Source organism: Equus caballus, chromosome 9 (genome assembly GCF_041296265.1).
Source record: "Equus caballus isolate H_3958 breed thoroughbred chromosome 9, TB-T2T, whole genome shotgun sequence".
NCBI lineage: Eukaryota > Metazoa > Chordata > Mammalia > Perissodactyla > Equidae > Equus > Equus caballus.
Genome location: NC_091692.1, coordinates 11,521,825 through 11,546,731, shown reverse-complemented (window position 1 = coordinate 11,546,731; position 24,907 = coordinate 11,521,825). Strand labels below are relative to the sequence as shown.

The window sequence follows — 24,907 nt, the reverse complement described above, 5'->3', positions numbered from 1 at the left end:
TCTCTTCTCCCCAGTTATGTATTCACTTATTTATATCACTATGAATTGTAGAACCCTATTTTATAGAATATAATCTCTTGCTATAAGTATTTATTTTGATAGTCAAGTTGTGATGCTAGTAAGAGCTCCTTCAAGTTGACTGCGCTTTTTGTCATTCCTCCATCATTCCTTGTGCATTTCCTTATATTCTGGCCCAGAATTATTTCAGGATTATCTTGTAGTTTCCCCTCCCCAGACCTGGAATCAGCCATTTTCCCAAGGATTCCTGGTTCCTTTAACAGGAGAGTGGTATTTAGAAACCAAAATCCAGATATTGTGTGTGCTCACTGCTCCTGGGGAACCTTCCTTCTGTGTATTTTTAGAGTACAGAAACAGAGAGTTATCACACTGATATTGCCACACCCCATCCAAACCCACAGGCCTCATCCTATTTTTTTTTAATTACATATTTGTTTCTCCTTTCTCTGAGTGAAAAACCTGTCTCCTATTTCCACAAAGTTTTTACTATGTGATCAGTCTTAGAAAGTGATTTCAAAACTGCCTATTCATGCTTTTATCATTAATGAAGGCTTCTACTTGGATTTCAATTTATTTTGAGTGTTTTCAGAAGGTAGGTTTTTCTTTTTTCTTTAGCTTGAGGGCATATAGTCTAACCACTGTCTTAAAAGTGACTCGATTTTGACCTCAATCATCCTCCTTTCCAGTTGTAATGTTCATTTGAATACAGTTAAAGTTAATATATTTCTGTTGTGTATCCAACTTAGGGTTTTGGGAATTTAATTTTTATAAGTATATGGAACATTAACATGACTATGAAAATCAGATATACCAAAAGGTATATTCAGAGAATATACCAACATACCATTTCTACCCACTCTCTGAAAATAACCAATCTCCTTAGTATCTAGTTTATTCTTTGTGTGTTTCTTTGTACTTAAAGTAAATACATGCAAATATTTTATTCTCCCCTCTTTCTTACACAAAAGGTAACATACTCTTATGCACTTAGCCTTTTCCACTTAACAATATATATTCTCCATGTCACTCCATATCAGTTCTTATTTATTCATTTTTACACTTGCTAGTACTCTATCAGATGCACCATAAAGATACATCTGAGTTTATTCAATCAGTCCTGTATGTATGGACATTTATGTAGTGTCTAATATTTTGCAATAATGAATGACATTGCAGTGATTATCCTTCAGCATATCATGTGTATTTCCGTGTTGCTGGAAATGTAGCTTTAGGTAAATTTCTAAAATTGGGATTACTGAATCAATAATCAAATGTGTGTGTATTTTTTTGTGGGTTTTTCCAAATTCTCCTCCACAAGGTTTGTATAAATTTGTGTTCCCATCAGCAATATATGAGAGTCTGTTTCCCTAGTCCCACCAATAGATGTGTTTTATGTTTTAATTTTTTCCAATTAGGTAGGTGAAAATAGTGTCTCAGTGCTTTTAAATTGCTTTATTTTAATTATGTGTGATGTTAAACATGCTTTTATATGGTTAAGGATAATTTCATGTTTTGGGAATTATTCATTTGCATTTTTTGTCTATTCTGCTTTCAAGCTTTTGTAAATTTTCTCTCACTTTTTGAGTTCTTTATATATTAGAATGATTAACTCTGTATCTGTGATATGTGTTGCAAATATTATCTCCCAGTTTGTCAGTTATAGTTTTATTTCATTTATGGTGTTTTTGTCATGCCAATTTTAAAAAAAATTATGTGGTCAATTAATAATTTTTTTCGTTTTCTTTCTTTTTTTTTTTTGGTGAGGAAGATTGGCCCTGAGATAAAATTTGTGCCAGTCTTCCTCCATTCTTTATGTGGGACATGACCACAGCATGGCTTGACAAGTGGTGTGTAGGTCTGTGCCCAGGATCCAAATTGGCAAACCCCAGGCAGCAGAAGCAAAGCACATGAACTTAACCACTACACCACCAGGCTGGCCCCCATTCTTTTCTTTTATAGCCTCCAGACTTTTAGTCATAATTGGAAAGCCTTTCCCTACACCCAAATTAAAAAAGAATCTACCCATATTTTCTTTTGTACTTGTTCAATCTTCACTTTATATTAATCAGTGTCATTCTATTTTCACTGAAGTTTTTGTTTCTCAATTTAGCTATTGACTGTTAGATATTTAAGTATACTTCAAATATTTTTTACCATTTTTTTAGTAGAGTTGATATTAGTTTACTTGCTGTTAGACAATAGTGTATAATCTGTTTTGGGAGATAAATGTCTACTATTGAAATTAGTAATTCTTTGTTATAGAATATCAAAACTTTAGACATTAAAAGGATTTATGGAGCTGTCTGGCAGCATGTTAAGAAATTCATGATGACTTAAAGATGCCAAATTGTTTAATTAAAAATGGTAATTAATGAAGCTAATGAAATATCAGGCACTAAATCCCTTAAGACCTTACAAGATGTCCTCCCGAATGTGGACTAATTCCTAAGGGCCCAAAGGATTGTTTGTAGGCTTTTAATTACTGAAGTGACAAGACCATTGTGTTAAGATATGGTGGCTCTAATGTGAATAAGGGATGAGAGAAGGTAAAAAGCTTGAAGAAAAGAACCAAATTAAGATACTGAAATATAACGGTGGTTTGAACAATATTTAGCTGTCAAAAAAAAAAAAAAAACAATAGAAGAGAGATAAGAGAGGGACTTAGAAAGGTGAGAAGAGATGCTAAGTTGAATCTTTGAAATGTTGAGTTGTAGATGACTACGGGACCTGAAAGTAGACGTTCGTGAGTCGTTGGCTATATGGATCCGATTCTCAAGAGACTTTTCTTGGCTAAAGTTAATCATTTAAACATCTTTAACGCAGAAGAGGATGAGTTTTCTTCAGTAAATTGAGGAAGTACTGTAATCATAGTTACTCAAAGTGACATCGTAGGTGGGAAAATGGACAAAAATTAAAAGAAAAGTTTCTTTCATCATAATATTATATATACAGATGCATTTCAATGAATCTATTCATTTCAACAGAAACTCTGGGGATGTTGGGCTTGGAAAGAAAGTTTCAAACAGTTTGTGGGTAGGTGTAGCTTGAGGCCAGATTTTCTGGTCAACCAGCTAGGACAGTTATAGATGCAAAGGTCTCCTTTACTGATGACATTTTTTTTTTTAAGCAAGGCCAATACGCCACAGGGTTTTCATTAAACAGAAACAGTTCTTGACCTGCCTTCCTCTGAAACCTTACAAAGCAACAATGGGCGATAGGAGAGGGAAGATAGCAAATGTATGTAAACTCACACAGAATAACTGTATCTAAACTCGCACAGGATAATTGTTGATGCTTAATGCAGGGGTCTGCGGCAACACAAAGCTTCTGATCTACATACTACACAGTGTTTTAAAATCCTGTATCTGCTGAACCTTTGTGAACTTTGAAGACATAACACAGTAATGTATTTGAAATAGTTAATGAGGGAAGTCAAGAGCAATAAAGGATCACAAGACAAGAAGGTCAGTCTAGCCAAAGAAAATGGTGATAAATTGTAACCAGGTGTCTTTGTTTCCTGACTCCTCAAGTACTGCACACTCAGCTTTCTCTGCTAGAAAGGGCAGCTTGTGAAATTCCATACTGCCTTTGTCAGCTTTAATAATTCCTTGCAAGTTCTCAGAATTATTTGCTTTAATCTTAACTACCTCAGCGGCAGATGAGACAACCATTTGAAAATTATATATGTAGTAAAAGAAAAGCTGATGTTCATTGTGATTTAGGAAATTCATAAGAATACCTTATTGCTGTCCTGATGTTTGTCTGCTGTAATCATTTAGGACAAAGTTAGATCTGATTGTGGCATTGCTCGTGTACACGGGTCAAAAGCCGAATTGTGAAGCATTCCATAATTATATGCTGACTTTTGCAACACAAATACTAAAATTCCTGTGAATGTATTTCATACATTATTTATGCTCTGAGTTTCTTCACAAGGCCAACTTTTCCTTAATTGCACGCTGTGCTATTTGTAATAGCCTATGTTTTTGTATTGGTATTTTTGGGGGGTTATGTTATTTCACTGGACTGTATGGATAGAAAACACTCAAAAGACTCTTCAATCAAAGGGAAAAAGGTAAGGCAAAGCCCAAGCTTAAGATACAGAAGAGAGAAACCATCTGAGAAAAGGCAGGCAAAGTGTGAGAACAGTTTCTGGCACTGGACCTAGAAAATAGACTGACGAGAATAGGCAAGAAACAGGCCTTTGTCACCCACAGGGATACAATGCAGGATTTTTACCTCCCATCCCAGGTTCGAGGAAAGGGATGAAATGATAGAAAAATCCATTGTATCCAAAATATCAGTACAGAATAAGGAAGAACATAGGAAGATGCTTGTTCCTGTGTCAGCATTTTCGTGGAGCTGTTCATAAAAATATAGACCTCCAAAGTTACTTTCCTCCAGGTGTTTCATTCTTCAGACATGGAGCCTCAGGGACCATGGGTATATTGGAGCCATATTGACCAGTGGGTAATTAACCCATGATGTCTTGGAAGATGCAGATGCTTTGGAAAGGGGCAAGTAGCCTTTTCGTGTCTGACAGTTCAATACTAATAGACGATTTGAGCCAGCAGTGGACAAGGGATTCATTTTTTTTAATGCTTAAATGTAATACATTCAGAGTTTTTTGAATAAAAACACGTATACATTTCTTTTATTCTTTTCTATTAAGTATACTAGAGAAAAGACATTAGAATAAACGAGTTTTCAAATTAGGTCCCCTTATTTCAGAAGATGTCTTTTATTTCAAAAATAGTAGTGACCTTAAGGTGGGAAAAGTAAGTCACTCTGCCATGATCTAGTTATTTTCTATAATTTTTTTAAAAAGGAGAAAGCAAATAGAGTCCATTTATGATCTAAGAAATTGCAAAAATGGCCATCTGTTACTAAATGACTGAGTTTGAGATATTTCAAGGAATTATTTTTTTAGAGGTAAGAAGATATGCTCCTAGATGGGGATAAATAAATACAGCAGTAGGTATTTACAGAGGCGGGCAGGGATAAGTAGTTTGGAGCATCCTACAACTCATCATCTGATAACATTCCTGGAACTAGAGAGTTTGCACCCACCCATATCAAAGAATAAAAGTTTCAGTTATTAAATATGAATAATAAAAAGAAACAAACTGATGCTAAAACTGGGAAGCAACCAAGATGCCCTTCAGTAGATGAATGGATAAATGCACGGTGGTACATTCAGGCAATGGGCTATCAGTCAGCTCTAAAAAGAAACGAGCTATCAATGAAATGAGAAGATATAGAAGAAACTTAAATGCACATTACTAAGTGAAAGAAACCAATCTGAAAAGGCTACATACTGTATGATTTACAACTATATGACATTCTGGAAAAGGCAAAACTATCGGGAAAGTAAAAAAATCAGTGGCTGTCAGGATTAGTGGGAGTTGGGGTGCAGAAATGGATAGGCAGAGCACAGAAGATTTTTAAGGTAGTGAAACTACTATGTATAACATTATATTGGTGGATCATGTCATTGTACCTTTGTCCAAACCCATAGAATCTACAACGCCAAGAGTGAACCCTCATATAAACTATGAACTTTGGGTGATTATGATGTGTCAATGTAGATTCATCTAATTGTAAAAAATGTACTACTCTAGTGGGGAACATCAGTAATGGCGGGGCTGTACATGTGTGTTGGGGGTATATGGGAAATCTCTGTACCTTCTGCTCAGTGTTGCTGTGAACCTAAAATTGCTCTAAAAAAAAGTCTATTAAAAAAAGAAAAATAAATGAGCTATCAAACCATGAAAAGATATAGAGTAAATGTGAATACATATTATTATGTGAAAGAAGTGAATCTGCAATGCCTGCACACTGTATGATTCCATGTACATGACATTCTGGAAAAGGCAGAGCTATGGAGACAGTAAAAAGATCACTGGTTGCTAGGGGAGAGGGAGAGATGAATAGACAGAGCACAGAGGATTTTTAGGGCAGTGAAATTATTCCGTATGATGCTATTGATGGATACTTCTCATTATGCATTGGTACAAACCCATAAAAGGTACTACACCTAGAATTCTAATGTGAAATCTGGACTTTGGATGATAATGATGTGTTAATATAGATTCATTAATTATAATAAATGTACCGCTCTGCTGGGGGATGTTGTTAGTCGGGAAGGCTGTGCATGTCTGCAGATGAGTATATGGGAACTCTCTGTACTTTCCACTTGACCTTTGTATGAACCTAAAACTGCTCTAAAAAATAAAGTCCATTAAAAAAAAAAAAAGAAAGAAACAAAGTGAAACTCAACCAAACCGAAATTCAAAGAAGTGACTCATATTAAAAAGATACCCAGAACCAAACCAGAGGAAAAATCCTTGGGCTAGTCTGAAGCTTAATGACATTCAAATTGTCCATTTGAATAAAAGAGGAACTCACTACCCACACTTTTGGATATTTTCTGATTGGAATGCAGGATATTTTATAGGAACATTTCAAACAATGCATTACTTAAAGACAAAAATGCAATGAATGTTGATCTGTTTGATGAGCCCCATCTCAAGAATAAAAACTAATAGCCAGGAAAAATTGTGTAGGAGCCTAAAATTTTAATTTTAGAAAGAAAAACTAATTATTTTTCAGGAACCATGAAGTAAAGGAAATTTATAATTTTGACAACTTGTTTGTAATCAGTTTTATGAAGTCTTGTTTTTTCCTTTTAGTGATTAGCAGGAAAGTCCACTGGTTTGTTTATTTTTAGTGACAACAAAGAAAAGAAAAAAGAAGGGAGGCAGCATCCCCATTTCACTTCAAGTTTTGGGGAAGAGAAATCTCCAAAGAATAGATTGGTTGGTTCCAACCACTAATGTAGAAATAAGGAAAAATTAGTCCTTTTAGCAAAGTGGAGAAGCAAGAAAAAAGGGGAGGTGCCTGTAGTGGAGTTGAGGATGAGTCCTGGGGCAACACATGTAAAAGGCCTTTGAACATCTGTAGCAACAATTCATCATGTAATTTCCAAATAACATTAGCATCTTATCAACATTTGGAAGAAAAGAAAATAATGCTTGTTTTTCTTGATGAGGATACTAGAAAGAAGAAGCTAAGTTCAAGTGAGAACAAATTTTAAAATAGAACGTTGTTTGTTATTTAGATAAGGATAATTTCCAATAATCATTATAATTTGTCACTGGTAAGGTGAAATGTAGAGCCAGCTGCTCACTATTTTTTTTTTTTTTTAGTTGCACGGCAAATGGATATATTAGTACTAAACTACATCTTACTAACTTCTTTGCCTCAGCTATTGACACGACAAGTTGTTTTTATCTTGAAACTGTGCTAAAATACACTTGACTTTGCCAAGTTGCTAAAATGGCTCACTGTTTTCTTGCCAGAAAACAAGAAACTAGCAATTTTTAAAATGGATAATAATTTATGTTCTAATGACCTACACCTACCTCATTTTGGGTAATATACTGCTGTTTCATTTAAATGTTTTAATGTATTCAAACAATTTATTACTAGTAAAAACTACTCAGTTGACATTCACAAGACTGAACCCCTTTGTCTGTAAGTACATAACAGGTACAGAAGGGGTATAATTTGGTCATATAAAATGCTCTCCTTGATTGTACAGCACATCTACCTTGTGTTTGATGGAATGGAAATCTCCAACTTCGGGACTGAATATTATTTTTTTCAAGTTTCACCTTATTGGTTATAATGCATTAATAACAATGTAAATTTCATTCTAGGTATCATAATATGTGTATTTGATTATTGAGGGAGATAATTATAATAGTAAATAATAAGATAACTTTCTTGCTCATCACACAGAATTCAGTCTAAATAAAATAGGTTAAGAGCATAAGCCAAACAGAAATAAAAAATTAAAAGACAAAGATCTTCCAGGTAACTGAAGACAATGTCAACTGTCTACGTCTACATCGTTCAATATATTCTCCCCAAACAATTCAGAAATATAAGAGGAAAAACAACATAAAACGATGACGACAACAGCAAAAACTATACCAAAAAAATGCCTTAAGCATGACTTGAAGACAAAGAATGACCAAACTTCAAAATAAGAGTAAATAAAAGAAGAAAAACATCAAATCCCAGGAAACAATCTTCACAGGATAAGACCACGGTAAGCCTTTACCACAAGCAAGAACAGGCCAAGAGAATTGTCGGGGAAAATAGAAGAGAGAGGAATTTTGGGGGCAATTGGATAACAAAGAAGAAGATTTTTGTCTCTTACCAGACAAAAGCGAACCAGATGTCAGAGACACATGACCTCCTCCCCAACCACAAAAAGAGAAGTAACAAAGCCAACTAAAGGTCTAGATATTTATCTATTTTGATGTACTGACAAGAGAGGATGTCATTGAACTAGAAATTCTGTAAAACACCCAAAGTTCACACAAATGGACAAAAGAAAACTCAGTAAATCTATACAGAATTATTATAGAAATCAGAAAACAAAATTCAATGAACTTTCCATCTCTCCAAAAAATAACAAAAAACAGCTGTAAGGCAACACTTCAAACTTAGTTAAATATACTCAAACAAGCATTTAGGGGTATGAAATAGCCCCTTGAATTATAAATTTAAAAATTAAGAGCAGAAAAAGAGAGAAAGCAATGAAGGAAGGCAGATTAAATTCAGGAAGGAAATGGAAGACACTGAAAAAATTATCTCTGAAATAAAAACAAACACATGATGCCCAAGAAAGACCAAAATTAAATAAAAGCCTCATAAAAATAATTTAGGAAAGGCAGAACAACCAGGAATGCAAAAATTAAAGAAGTGAAAAGATGCAGTAAGAACATGGTAGAAATGGAAGACAGGCAAAGAAAGAATAATATTTGTATAATTGGAGTCCCTGAAGACAAAAACAGCACATTGGTACAAAACTAATGTTTGTAATTGCAATTGAAGAAAAGTTTCCAAAAGTAGAAAGCCTAAATCTGTATATTGAAAGGCCAACTCAGAAACTGAGAAAATTATCTGGAATCATGAACCTTGAGAAATATGCTAGTAAAATGATTAGACTTTGAAGATAAAGAAAAATGATTCTTAAGGATTCCACAAATAAGATCAAACAAATTACAAGAAAACATAGTTAGACTGGAAGCAGAATTTTCAAAATCATGATACAAAGCCTTTCTGTCCTTTTCTTTCCGAGTGTTCTTCAGTTTATTTTGGAAAGTGTCCAGGAATACTTGGGAGATAAATTAACCTTAGTGACCAATGAATGTGAATTATGAAATAGACTAGAGGGCTAAACTTTTCTGATGAAATAAACACGATAGAAGTATAATTAATGACAACTTTAGGCAGCCCCACTCAAGAAAGTTCAAAATGCTCATAATGAAGGTTCTGGTCCAAAGGACGTAAAAATGGTCTCAGAAAAGTTCAGCTTGCTCTGTTTCCTCTGTTTCTCCCCAGTCCTCTGACAAGCCCATGGCTCCTCACATGCAGTAACTTCCCCAAGAGCTTTTAATCTTTATCGGGTCAATTCTTCTGTTATTTCATTCCCAGGACCATGTAGCTGAGGATCCAGACCAGAGTGACTATGATGGATTCAAAATAATTTCTAATGTTGCAAAACAGAAAGAATTTTAGAATTGTTTCATCTCCATTTTGGGTAACTTAGGTCATTGCAAAATGACCTCTTAGTTAAGTTTTTCTTTTGTAGTCGTTATCTGAACCAAAGAAGCATCTCTAAGTCAGTGAATTGCATATCAGGAGCAAAGGAGGACTTCTGTGTTAACAATAGGAAGAAAATTGTTTCACTAAAGTGTGCAGGATTGTTTTTGGAGCTTCTCGTATCACTTCCACCTGGGAAGTATAATTATTTTTAAAACTTGAAAGTGAAGCTTCCTTGGGGAAAATAGATGGATAAATTCTCATCTGATATAATTATTTGGTATTATTGAATATTCCTTGAGATATAGGTCTCTGTCTTTTAACATTTCCTATTCTTATAAGTTAAAATTTTTAAGAAACTTTTTCTCAGAACCTTGAGTACATTATTTATAAAGGGGAATATGTGATCCATATTATTTATATATATAAATAATTTGAAATAATTAAGTAGTTTGAAATTATATCTATATAAAATTTCAACAGAAAATAAAAAATATAATTTTAAATACTCTGTCATTGCTTTCTCTCTTCCTTCCCTCCTTACTTCTTTCCTTCCTTCTTGAATAAATCAGTCCAAGATCTACTCAGTAGGGCTGAGTAACTGTAGGTATTCCCACAGGTAGAGGGAGGGCCCCAGTACAGGATGTCATCATCCAAGAGGTTGGCAAGGTCATCCATTTGCGAATGGGAAAGGCTATGCTGGAGGCTGCCCAGTTTGGGGTATCAAAGCCCAAGTGAGTAAGCAGAGCATCTGCGTGAGGCATGGATGCAGCAGTCATCCAACAAAGCGTGTGGGAGCTGAAGAGGAGTGAAGAAAGCACCGCACTGAGTAGCAGCGGTGCTGAAATGAGATGGCTCACATTCAGAGGAGATTGATCAAATTAAAAAAAGCTTTGAAAATAATTGGAACCAGATTTTGTACTCAAGTTCAAGGCCCAGGAGACTCATAGATTGGTCCTCTCTACCTGCACGTCCACCCAGAGGCCCATGCACTGCAATGGCTCCCACAGGTTTACTGCTGAAGACAAGAATCCCAAATAAGTAAAGGGAGAAAACAAGAATGAACCCTGTGAATATTGTGCACTGCCTGATAATATGCAGGGTGAAGCACACACCATCACTTTAGTAAAATTGCCACCAAAACGTGAATATCTGACTCTAATCATGAGAACACATCATAAACCCAAATTGAGAATAATTCTAGAAAATAACTGACCTGGAATCTTCTCAGGTCAAAATCATGAAAGTCAAGGAAAATCTGAGAAATTGTTTCAGATTGAATGCGGCTAAAAGAAACATGGCAACTAAATGGAAAAGTGATCCTAGACGAGTGAATTCCAGACATTATTGGCAAAGTTGACTGGACTCTGTAGATTACAGGTGGTAATGTATCAGTATTGGTTGTATTGTGGTTACATAAGAGAATACCCTTGTTCGTAGGAATTACACATTGACGTATTTTCAGGATTGGGGCATTATACTGGTAACTTACTCTCAAATGATTCAGGAAATAAAGGTTTTTTTTATACTATTCTTGCAAGTTTTTATAAATTTAATATTATGTCAAAAGAAAAAATCCCACATTGTAAAACATTTAATTATATTTAAGAAGAAACTCAGTTATTTGTAAAATCTAGTAAAAACAGTTATTATTTAACTGAAAAATCATTTAGGAAAGAAGCTAAATTCTGAATTAAATGTTAAGGTAGAGAGATTCTTCACAAGGATTTATTAATTTTAGCAATCAGTTTAAACAATTTTTGCCTGAATAGGATAAATAAAACATTGATAAACAAAATAGAGTCAACAAAACACAATTTGTAAAATCACATGTAAAATATTTAAAAGAATAATTTAGCAGATAAATTGCATTGCATTCAATGAGAGGAATTCTTCTATAGCTATGTGCTCATTATGTTAAGGAAAATTTACTGTTTCGTGAGATAAATATAAAATCTGTGAAAATTCACTCTTGAATAGGATAAAAACTCAAGACTTAAAAAAAAATCACTTTAAAGAAAATATTTCTAGCTATAATTCTGTTGTAACTCTCATCATTGCTTGTATATTTAAGTAATTTTTTTAACAATCTACACTTTTTTCTCTTAAATGTATCGTTCAGCTTTCTAAGTAAGGTAGAACAATTAAGAAGTCAGAGTTTGAAAAGCAAACTAAAATATCTTACAAAGATGAACATTTCTAGTTCAATGACTTGAAGTTGAGTTATTATTTGTGGTAATTTTTCAACTCTCAAAATAATTAACTATACTGAGTTATCAGTTCTAGTGGAATGAAGATTTCCAAGAATAAAACCATTACAAAAGTGTGATTGCAGCTTTGCTTTTTCCTCTTGGATCCTGTGATTTCTGAATGAAAACTTACTCTTCCTCCCTCTATTTATATCCCCTGCTGACATTGGCAGAGACAGAATCCTGAAGAGATTCTCAGAATTCAGATTCCTGACCTTCACTGATCCTCTCTGACTCTGACTCAAACACACTGAGCTCTGTCAGCCAGGCCTCTAATGAATGATCTTTTGAGACAGCGATAAACAGGGCTTGTTAAGTGTGGCCCATTTTTATTTGCTTTAGCCTTCTTTCTCCCTGATGATAACTCCTTGGCCTCTGTGACTTGGTTCTTCATCGTCTCTTCTGCAGACACTGCCCCACACTTGCCAGTTGGCTCAAAGAGACTTTTGAGTCCTATAGTTCATTGATGCCCATATTTTCCCTGCTGCATAGACAATTTAGCCATCATCTCACATACAGTTCTGTGATTGGGGATAATGTCCCCAATCTACTTTAAGGCAAATTCCTTCAGAGATTGGCAGGGGGCTTCCTTACATTGGAAGAATTTAAGACAATCTGTACATCAATACTGAGAAAGTGTACTAGGACCACACAAAGGGGATTTTGAACTTTATAGATGCCCTATTCTGTTGGTCCTCTCATTGGTATACATCAGATTGGATGCTAAAATCAAGATTTGTCTGGAACCTTAAAATTTTAATTTCACTGAGATCCTCTGGCTATATGAGTTACCTGTTCATTACGTGGAGACTAAAAGTTTTCACATATTACTGCTGCTCACATCACATTGGCCACGAAGTCAAATGGCTACACACAATTGCAAAGGAGGCTGAGAAATAAAGTCTTTACTCTAAATAGCCTGTGCCTTTGTAATAATTCTATTAAATTGGAAGAAATGGAAAAAAGATTTGGGTGACAAATCATGCCCTTTGTTACACCACCTCAAACTATTGTTTTCCAAGGTAGGATGCAAACAGAAGATATTCTGGGAAAATCCTCCTGATTTGCTTTTCCTGAGAGTTTTGCACCTTGTAATGAGAAATCCTTTAGATGATCAGACTGTTGACTTACAGAAAATGTTTTTATAATGTTATATTTTGCTTTTTGGATTTTTATTTTGAATTAATGTTTGGTGATGGGTGGGAGAGTTAGGTGTATTATGTGATATTATATGATATCATATCCCCATTTAGTGTCACTAGAAAGAGATGCATTCAGCCTCCAGGCAACTTGCCATTGAGGGAAAATGGTTGGTCTAAGGTGTCACTACTGTAAGGGTTAGGACATTCTGATGGACTGGAAGATGCTGACCTAACAGACTAATACATCTGTGAGCCTCTCTTTCCTTTCCACTGCTATCTGTAATACCATACCACCAAAAATGTCAGACACTAGGATGGGACCTCTGTCCAGAGACCCCTTCCCATCTGCTGCCAACTGTCCTCCAGCAGCCCCCTTCCTTTCTGGGGTAAGGGGTGATGAGAGAGAAAAAAAATTTAATATGTCTATTTAACCTAAAAAATATTTGAAATGGGTTTGCTCCTTTTTTTAAACACAATTAAAATTTGACTAACTCTGGACATCTCCACTTTATTTCCCTGTTTCCTTCAAGGAAATTTTCCAGTGTAGTTTCCCTCTTGATCATTTAGCTTAGGGTCAGCAAACTCCTGTCTGCTGCCTCTTTTTGTATGGCCAGTGAGTTAAGAATAGGTTTTACAAATTGTGTTAGTCAATTTATAGCTGCTTTAACAAACTATCACAGACTGGGTAACTTAAACAACAGAAATGTATTTTCTCCAGTGCTGGAGGCTAGAAATCTAAGATCAAGGTGTTGGCAGGTTGGTTTCTGGTGAGGACTCTCTTCCTGGCTTGCAGACGGCTGCCTTCTCGCTATGTCCTCTCACAGTCTTTCTATGTGCTCATCATCCCTGGTGTCTTAGGACACCAGTCTTATCAGATTAAAGACCCACCCTGTGCCCTCACTTAACCTTTTTTACATCCTTATAGGCCCTATCTCCAAATATAGTCATATTCAAGGTTATGACTTTAGCATATGAATTTTGAGAAGACAAAATTCAGTATACAAATTAGCACAATTCATAACACAAACGAACATTTACAATCAACTTGATGATAGGGAACAATGACTTTGAACTCTAATTAAGCAAAATCTTATCCCCTCAAGAAAGAATTCCATTCTTTTTATTGGTAGACTTTTATTACAAAAAAAAGGAAACTGTACTCAATTATTACTTTTATATTATGAATTTTGTCAGTAAAATTTTCATGGAATTATTTTCTCTCTTGTTATGAAATTACCTACATTATATTCTTGAGTTTTACCTCTTGACCTGCAAAGGCTGAAATACCTATTACCTCTCCCGTGACGGAAAATGTTTGTCCACCCCTATGTGGCCCAGGCAGGGTTGACTGATTCATTTCCAGTCCTCAAGCTTTTGTCTAAACTACAGACATCTGCCCAGGAAAATATTTGCTGCTTCTGATCTCTAGGTTTTTGCTAGAATTTCCTATTTTACTTTAGCTCTCCTCCCACGGAGATCCATCTCTTCCCATAAGCTTATTTTATAGACTCCCCCAAACTGTTTTGACCAGCATGGCATTAGCTTGTTTAAAGCTCAGTTCTGTTTCAAGTGTTTTAGGATTATAGAGGCATTCTAAAAAAAAAAAAATCCACAGACTCAATTTATCAAGGGAATTTTCCCACAGTTAGCTGGGGGGGCCCCCAGATTCCTAAATGCCTTCAGTACTAGGAATGTTTAATCCAGATCTGGGTGCCAGGCACACCGGGGAGAGACTGGAGCAGGCTGTTCTTTTCACTGCATCCACCTGAATTTTTCTAGACCATTGTAGATTTGCCATAATAGAGGGGATAGCAGTGACTTTTGTATACAAATCCAATATGCTGGTTAGTTTTTTGCTCTGAATAATATATCCAGAAAATCTTGCACGGAGAGGGCCTATGATTTCATAGAGTAGTGTACCTTTACCTTACCGAATATATTTAAACAATAATAATAGCAAAATAATAATAACTGAAATTTGCTGAGCATTTACTATGTAGTAGTACTTGTCTTAACAATATATTTAGGATATAGATGCTAATATGATCCCTAATGTGCCAGTGAGAAAATTAGTCTTAGAATATGTATATAGCTTATCAAAGTTCACACACAGTTACCAACTGGGAGAATTATATCTCAACCCCAAGGCTGTTTGACATTAAATCTATGTTTCAACCACTCTGTTAGACTGCCTCCATGTACACTTTTCATTTGAAAGCTATTCTAAGCAAGAATTAGAGAAGCAGTCTTATTATCCCTCTCTGCAGTAATATGACTATACTCTGGCTCATTGGTACAAATTACTGTAAAAAAATCACGGTATACAATGTCTGAACTTCCCCAATGGTGAGCATCAGCATTGTCACTCCTGAGAAAGAGCAAAGAGATCATTCTTCCTACATTATGTCTATTCCAACCATGTTTCAGTGTATTGGAGGAGGCAGTGCTGCTGCTCTTATACCTGACTCCACAGACATTTATCTCACATCTCAAAAATACCACAGGCTGTCTGGTCAGAATGGGTTCAGGTATTAGCCAGACCCACCACTTACCAGCAATGTGCCAGGATATTATTTGTTGTAGTTTATGGTGGCTTTTCTCCTGGAAATCCATGATCTCTTCTTTAAATCTCACCTCTGTTGGGCTTCCTGGTATTTTCCTGAATATCAGGGGTGGGAAGGTCCAATTACTTTTCAGTCAACAAGTATCCCACACCTGATATAAATCAGTGGATGAAAAATAATAAATGAGAGGAGGGGTTTGCCCCCCCCAATCAGTAGCATGAGTTCAGTTCATGCCCATTCAATATGGCCTATTACCTAAGCATGAGGAAAGATATTTTCATGTATGCTTAAAACACCATTATGGAACCACAAGAAAAATAAAAAAGACAAGGCGTTGTTAGTATCTCTGATTAAGTGTGATTATTCATTCTAATTATTGAGAATTTAGGAATGTTTTTAATGGTTATATGTCTCCCATGCTTAGAAACAAGTGGATATGCTGCTGTTTAAGGTTGGCAAGGTAAACTCATGCATTGTGTCTGCTCTCTCCCAGAATGTCAGCACCATAATGATAAAGTAATCTGTTAATGAATCAACCCCCCCAAAAAATTAAAAGGAAGTATAGAAGCTTGAAAATGCTAAATTGATAACTAATCAGCAGACCCTAAGAAGCTGCCGGACATTTAACCTCTAGGCAGAAGACTAGAAGTTCTTTCTTTAGGAAATTTAACTGGAACAACAAACAAAACAAACGGAAAATAAATCTAAAGATACTCACGTAGGAGATTCTCCAAGGAATTGGCCCAGCTAGTTTATTCTACAATAGAATTCAAAGTCAGACAGTCCTATAAACTTAGACAAAGCTTCCAGACAGCTTTTTAAATCTCCTACTCTTAAACACAAGCACACAATCAAACGTGACTTAAGGAAAGTCTCATCCGAAAAGAAAAGAATAAAACAATAAACATAGAAGACGCAGAAAACATGGAAGGAATGGAAACAAAAGTAAAAAATAAGCAACATTGTTTTCTCAGAGAGAAATAAACACATCTATAGAAAACACTGAAGATGCTATTTCAAAAAGTAGGAGACAATAGTTACGGGTAAAAAAAGAACTCAACATAGTAGCCAAAAGAGATAGAAAGTCATGTTGAAGAAATAGCATATAAAATAAATCCAACTGAAAAATGAGTAGAAAATATAAGAACGTTAAAGAACAAATCCAGGAATTCCAACATCTAAGTAACTGAAGCCACAAAGAGAGATAAATGTGGAAAATTGAGGTAAGAAAATTATAAAAAAATAAGTCAAGAAAATTTTTCGGCCCTAGGACCTAAATTTGCAGAAAGAGATTATGAACAGCCAAGCAAAATGGATAAAAACCTATAAACAAGGCACATTAAATCAATGTGAAAACCTAAAATGCTGCACACAATGAAAATATGCTGTGAGTTTCCAGTAAAGAGAAAAAAATCTTTCATTACAAAGGATCAAGTATCAGGATTGTATCAGGCTTCTCACCAGCAACACCAAAGACTAGAATACAACTTTCTTTCATGAATCTGATAAATGATATTCAGCTCAGAATCCTATACTGAGCCAAACTATTGGTCTAGTGTGAGAGTAGAATAAATACATTTTTAGGCAGGAAAGAGCTCAAATATTTGACTCATATGGACTTTTTTAAGGAAGAAAATCCTGTCAAATGAGAGAGTAGACCAAGAAAGAGAAAAACATGGGATCTAGAAACAGAAGTATAATCAAAGGGAGAGACCTAAGGAGCAACCAGTCTTGATTGGAGCATTATGTCAGAAGATGTGGGAAGATTTTCTTCAAGATTGAGTTGATGGAACCAAAGAGAATATGGGTTAAGCCAAAGAAAGGAGACAAGAGAAGAGGAGAGGAAAGGAAAGAAAGAAAGAGAGAGAGAGAGAGAGAGAGATAGGCAATCCAATTAGATAAGACAAAATGAAGCACAGAAAAGGAAAGATAATTATAATATCATTTATGACTTACCTGTGAAGTGTATTTTATTATAATAATATACACCTTATATGCACATTATATATTATAATATGCCTTTAACCAAAGTTTTGATACAATGCTGTTGGGAAGATGGGAGAATGGGAAGTATGTATGGAAGAGGCTGGGTACAGAGGAGTGAAAGAGAATGAAATCCATAGTGAAAGGCAATACAAAAATTGAAATTGCAAGATGTGTCAATATAAAACCATTCTTTGTTGTTAGAAATATGGAGGAAGTTACCAAGAGAAGTGGCAAAAGGATTGAAATGAATTGCCCTTTGAGAGTGAGTAAATTGGAGGGTCGGTGGAATGCTGCTGTTTTCCCTACAAGACTCGTAAAACTATATGATTTTCTAAATGATGTTCTTCTATCACCTAGATAAAAGTAAAAATTATATTAGAAACAAGTGAGTAGTTTATTAAAATATTTTTGCACCTATGGGCTTCCCGTGCTTTGTTGTGAGTACTGTCAGTACTGTAAGTAAACCTGCAACATCACCTCTTTTGGAGAGTTAAGGTGATTTTTAGTTGTATTTTATAGAATCCATCCAAATTCACTTCCATCCCCATCTCAAATATAGCTTTGAGAATGTAAAACAGAGGAACCTAATCCCATGTGAAAGATCATGAGGGGTTTTCCTGAGGAATATATAATTTTTCTTGGTGTTGAAGGATGAGAAACATTAAGCAGCAAAGAAGGAGGGAATAGCATGTGAAAAGGTTCTGAAGAGAAAGAAACTTGGATCTGAATTCAGCAGACACGGGGGTAAGGGAGTGGTGGAAAAGCAGAGTCAAGACTGCTGGGGGTAGGGACCAAGGGCCAAATGGCTCATCCTGAGGCTGGAGAGACAGCAGGAGCAAGATCATTGAGGGCCTTGGGAGTCATGTCAAGGATTTCAGTTCAGAAAGTTTTAGAAGATTTTCTTTAAGAAGATGAAATTAGTGTAACCAAGGAGAATGTAGGTTAAGAAAAAGAAAAACAGGAAGAGAGAAAAGAAACAAACCAATGATTTAATGCCAAGACAAACAAAATCAAGCAAAGAAAAGGAAAAATTATCACAATGTAATTTATGACAGCTATGAAGTACATTTTGTGGTTGTAGTAAAGTTACAAAATTTTGATACAATTCTTTGGGGGAGAAATAGAAGAAGAGAAGCAGCACTGTTTAAAAAGCGGAGAAACATTTTCACTGTTTTCCTTGTGTGGGTTTCTTGAGGAGGGAAGCTGGAAAATTTGAAGGAAAAGCTAAAGATGAAACTTATTTATTTTTATGCACACATAATAGCCATAAATGGCATTATTTAAAATTTTGAGAAGAAAGTCTTATCAAGGGCAATAACCGTTGTTAGTCTATGAAATATTTTGCTTTCTTACAACCTTTTCATGGTCTCATTCTCCATGTATTACATTTACCAAAATGGTATTGAGAATGGTATCAAATCTGCTCTAGGAAAGCAAGATGATTTATAAGGTGAGAAAATTTCCTTAGTTATCAAACATTTTACTTGGATTCTTAGCTTTGGGTAACAAAATATTTAAGAATAAATTCATTTCTATATTTCCAGGCAGGCTGGAAGGTTTTCTATTAACTTCAAAAATTCACTTAGGATGGGCATTGAAGAGTCTGTTCTCAATCAGAATGTCTGGTTTGGGCTCATGAGTATTAAATGGCTTGTCTGCCCATGTGATGCAGCCTGGAACAGATATTTAAATATAGCCCAAGTAAGTTAAAAAATATTTGGTGGATTTTGTGTGTCAAACCTTTTAGATCTGACTGAGGAATGCAATGATTCAAAAAGCTGTGTTGAATAAGGAAGAATATTTTTAAAGGAGTGCTTCTTAACAGACAATGACAATTTTAAGCACTTTCTCAATAGAGAAAAATAAAAAATGGAAAACATCAGAAATGCAGTAGGTGGAATATAGAAGTAAGAGTAAAAACAGCCAAAAACACTGCTATAGAAGATTAGCCAAATTTTGCCTTGTGAAACTCTTGTCACTGAAGAAGTAAACTCATACCAGCAGTCTGATCCAGGAAACTCTTAGAGCATGCTTTAAACAGGCTAGTACACATTTCTAAAATGTGAAAAACTTTAATGTCACATTCATACAGGATTTCTCCAAGAGATTCTGAAGTTTCTGATTTAAATTCCTGATACTGGAGGAAAAAGTGCTTCCTGTGATTGACACTTATTGTGATTTTGGATTAAATTCTAGACATCACTCAAATGTCCACTTTGTTGTGAGGAGAAAAAAGGTAAAGAGAACATGAGAAAATGAGAGTATGAGAGAAGGAGAGGGAGGAAGGAAGGGAGGGAGAGTGAGAGAGAGGAAGAAAGAAAGGAAGAAAGGAAAGAAGGAAGGAGGGAGGGAGGAAGGGAGAAAGATAAGAGAAGATGATGATGACAATGATGATAAAGAAGCTTCAGACAAGCCTAAGAACCAGGAACATCTGACAATCCCAGACCTTTCCCCAGAATCCATGCTGTTCTCCTTGTCTGACGAGGGAATTTCAATGCAGTCATATAATAGAGTTGTAGCCTGATGTCAGGGGCCACATTCCAGACCTGGTCTTCCTATCCCAGACCATTATTTATAATTCAGAAACAGAGGCCAAGGCAAATACCATAAAGCAAAACCCTAGAGGGATAGGCAGGCCTGTTGCTAAGAGAGAAAGGGAATACTGGGCCCAGATTTTAAAATGATCATCTGACACTATTTTTAGTGTTCGGTACTAATTGATTTCCTCCAAAAAGAAATTGATAGATAGACAACTGTGACCTCAAAGGACTCATGTGGGTTTTTATTGTGTCTGATTTCAAAAGGGGGAGAGAAGGCCATGTTTGCTCAAGCCCTGTAGCAATTTCCAGTCCCTGCCCCCACAAACAGGAAGTAGGCTGCTCATTTTGTGCAAGCCACAGCTGCAGAGACTGCTTGTGAAGGTAAGCTCCTGTAACGGGCAGGACCTGTGACAAACAGAGTGATTGACAGGTCAGTCCAATTCCAAGGAATGAGTCCTTATTAGCCCTATTCAGTGGGATGTGTGTATGTCATGGATTGTTGACTACTGCATATTGCTTTCCCTTTTTACTTTTTCTAAAATGAAAAGTTATTTTTTTCTTTTAATTTTATCTTCAGCATCATTTGATTTCAGTCACTTCAGGTGTATTAAGAGTGATTACAATTGCCTTTAATCACACAGGTTTGTAGAGTCACAGCTAAGTATAGCAGTTGAAAGAAATAAAAATCATTAAGAAATCCTGATCCTTGAGCTGGGTGCAAGTTTCAGTTGCCAGACTTTTTCCTTATTAACAAAACCTGAATTTTGTATAAGGCAGCAATCTGCCCAGCTAGAAAGCTACATTTTCGAGCAGTCTTTGAAGACCTTGTTTATCACCCATGTGTTACAGTTTAGGCCAATATAATGCAAACTGAAATTTTATAGTTACTTCCATGAAAATTTTGCTTTTCTGATACTGGCTTCATCCTCCCACTTTTTCACTTTTTTTCTTTTTCTTAATAGCGTTGTGTTTGTGACGCTGAAATTGTACAAGGCAAGTCACAGATTCAAGTGATTCAATTTACAGACATAGGAGAATGAAAGCCACATGTTAAAGATGGTAAAGACAAATATAAACGGCACCTAGGATATTGATGACAACATGGAGATGTTATATTAGCTCTGAATTGTCTAACTCTGGATTCTTCATTGGGTGAGAAAAACAACTCACCATTATGTGGATAAACCACTGTGAATGGATCTTGTTGATGCAGGGACCTTTCCGGAATTGTGAAAAGGGTAGGGGGCTGGGGAGAGTGTAGGGTATATGAAAGGGGTTTGGAGTGTGTTCTGGGGTGTCAAAGGTTTATTGTAGGGCAAATTTATTGTTTACTCCTCTGTTTCCTTTCTTTTCCTTTGAAAATATCCTCTCCCTTTTGAGACATTACTCTCTTTCCCACTTCGAAATTACACATTCCACTTCAAAATTTCAGAATAGAAGCCACCATTTCTGAAATAACTTGTTTGCATACTCATGGTGATTAGTGGAGTCATGAGCCATGGAAGCGAATGATTACATTCATGATACCTCCAGCCTCTAGCCTTAGGAATTGGTGCAGGAATGAGCCAGAGTCATGCTGGGCAATCACACTCCTTCTTGGGAATTGTCAAATTGGAGTAAAGAGAAAGAAAAGCCCTTTTCTCTCTTGTCGGAAGTTTGAGGATGTGAACTTGAAACTTCCATAATCCTGTGAAGAGGGGATATTGAATTTAACCCAGTGAGAGAATCAAAGATGAGAGACATTGAGAATTCTACTGCAAATGAGTCTGTGGAACCATTTTTCTCTGCCCTTATCGTGGCTCCATAAGCCGATTAATCCTCTGTTTGCTTAAGTTAGATCAAGTTAGATATATTTCACTCACAGTCTAAAGAGTTTTGATGCTATAAGGAACAGGCACCAGTTTTTATTTCTGACTATTTTAAAATTAAAACACTAACTAATTTCAAATTTGTTATCTCAGCTTTAATGAGGTTACATGGCCTCTCATTAACGGATATTATTCTTTGACAGAAATATGTAAAGTATAATCATTACTCATTTAAAAATGCCCTGTGATTGAAATCAAAACCAATTAGTTAACAGATTTAAATTCATTAGAGAACCCAGACGCAGTTGTGACTAGTAGCACTTTCTGTAAAGTTGTAGCTCATAATCAGTAAATGTGATGACTTTGAAAATTCATATTTTTCCCTCCACTGTTTGCATTTCTATTTGATGGTTCAGGGTTTTGAACAGCCGGTCTAGTTATATCAAACAAACTTAGTTAATAAGTCCTCCAAGATAGTTTACTCCCAAGAACATTTCTCTTGGATAAAATTTATAGTTCTTAAAGATTTTGCTTTCTCATTGTTGTTGTTATAAATCAGTGTTCTTTAAACTTCAGCAACAACAAAAACAAACAAACTAAAACTTTTGAAAGGAAAACATCTTTGGATACCCAGTATTAACTGGAATAGTTTTATTTAAAATATGTATATAATATTATAACTACCTACACATTAACTTATGCACAAGTTTTGTACCATGACACAAAGTCAACAAAACTGCAAAATTTATAATTTTCAAAATAATTATATTTTAATGTAATAAATCATGTGCTCTTTAATAAAAGCCAAGAAACTATCAAGAGCTGATATATGACGCTGACTGCTGTGGATTCTTTTGTCACGAGTGTACTGCACCTGTGCTGTGACTGACTCAGTTCTCTCGCCATTATTATCTAGCTGAACCATGCAATCTTTATTTACACAGTACAGGAAATCATTCTGATGTCATTTGATACAAAACTTCTTTTACACATTAAGCTTATCTCTTCTTTCTTGTCATTAGCCTAGTAATATATAGTGCAAAACGTGGTGGCATTCTCATGAGGTTAAAAACTTATTAAGAAACTAGTTTCTTCTATAAGAGTGTACATCACCTACGAATTATATCTAAGAAAACTATTTTTTCTTTCTAATTGTAAAGAAAGTTCACAAAGATGCAAACAGATTTGAGGCAATTATTGCCATTTTGATTTTAGATCAATCTAGTGTAATCAAATATGAAACATTTTGGGGGAAGGTGATTACTCTGTACCCATATTACGGACACAAAAGAAAAGGTGAGCACCAAAATTGTATGGGTCATAAAATGATAGCAAATGTGTTGAATATTGTTTTTAGATTACTAGCAATGTGAGGTGAACAAACTGCATTTCTGGCCATGATGATGTCATTGAGACTGGAATTGGCTTCTTGTGTAAATAAGTAGAAACTTGAAAAAATGCAGAATAAAATTATTTTCTGACGTTGGTCAAAATCAGCACAGAAACAGGATCTCTGATAGGAGGGAGGTAAACAAGGTAAACGCTAAAACTGCCCTAAATTTCTGGCTGCAGGAACTTTCCACATAGCAGGAGATGAAAGGAGATCGCGAAAAGGTCATGGCAGTTTTACCGATCTTAAAAAAAAAAAAAAGAAATCCTGAGGACTTATACCACCTGATTTCAAGACTTGCTATAGAGTTGCTGCAATCAACTGTGTAAAATTGGTCCAAGGATACATCAGCGGATTATTGGAACCAGCCACACAGTTCAGGAATAGACCCAAACACAAACATTCGATTAATGTTTTAAAGGAATACTTTCGTTCTTGAAGAATACTTTCACTGGATATGGGATTTTGATTAATACTTATTTTATTTCAGCACTCTAAAGAGATTGCTCCAACTGTCTTCTAGCCTCTACAGTTTCTGATGAGAAGTTTGCTAGTATTCAATTTCTTCTTCCTTTCTATGTAATTAATGTGTCACTTTTCACTGACTGACTTCAGGATTTTCAGCAGATTAACTATGATGATCCTAGGTATGGTTTTCTTTGATTGTATCATATTTGGGTTTACTAAGTTTCTTGAATCTATAAATGCATGTCTTTCATTAAATTTTGACAGTTTTTCAGACATTATTTTTTCAACTATTGTTTTCTGCCCACTCCTCGTTCCTCTTTACCTTCTACTTCAATGCTCATAGAATTGGCTTTTTGAAATTTTTCCGCAGATCTCTGAGGGTCTGCTTATTTATTTTGTTCAATCTCTTTTCTGCTCTGTTCTTCAGATTGTGTAATTTTGATCTATCTTCATTATCTTTTGCCTCTATCATTCCCATTTTCCTATTGAGCCTGTCCAGTGAATTTACTTTGAGATATTGCATATTTTAATTCTAAAATTTATTTGTGTTATTTTTTGATAGTTTACATGTCTTTTATGAGACTTTGTCTTTTCATTCATAATGAGCATGTTTGCTTTTATCTTGCTAAGCAGAGTTAAAATGGCTGTTTTGAAGTCTTTCTCCTATAATTTTTAGCATCTCTGTTACCTTTGGGTTGGCATCTTTTGATTGCCTTTTTTCTTGAGGTTGGGTCTCATTTTCCTGGTTTGATTTATGTTAAGTAATTTTCTTGTGTGTCCTAAACATTGTGAATATGATGTTGTATAGATTCTAGATTATATTATAGGTTCCAAAGTATTGATATATTTGTTTTTATGGGGCAATTAACTTGGTTCGATGTAATTCTGGGCAGCAAGTCAGATGTAATTTCTGTTCTTCAAGCCTTAGTTGTTACCTGCTTGAAGTTTACCCCAAATAGAAGTGGTTCGTGGAGCAGCATGGACTTAAGGTAAATTTATGCATGAAATTAGATACCTCTAGGTGTCTTTTCTGCAGCCTCTCTCTCAATCTTCAGAGGCTGTTGTTGCCCCGGGAGTCCTTCCTCTAGTTCCAGAAAGATGGTGAAATTTTCTATCAGAATTGA

General features: G+C 35.3%; 1 long non-coding RNA gene across 1 annotated transcript in view; it reads left to right on the top strand.

Annotated features, from left to right (window-relative positions):
* LOC111774918 (uncharacterized) overlaps positions 1-24,907 on the top strand; it is a 126,563-nt gene that overhangs the window by 98,952 nt on the left and 2,704 nt on the right. The window lies entirely within an intron of this gene.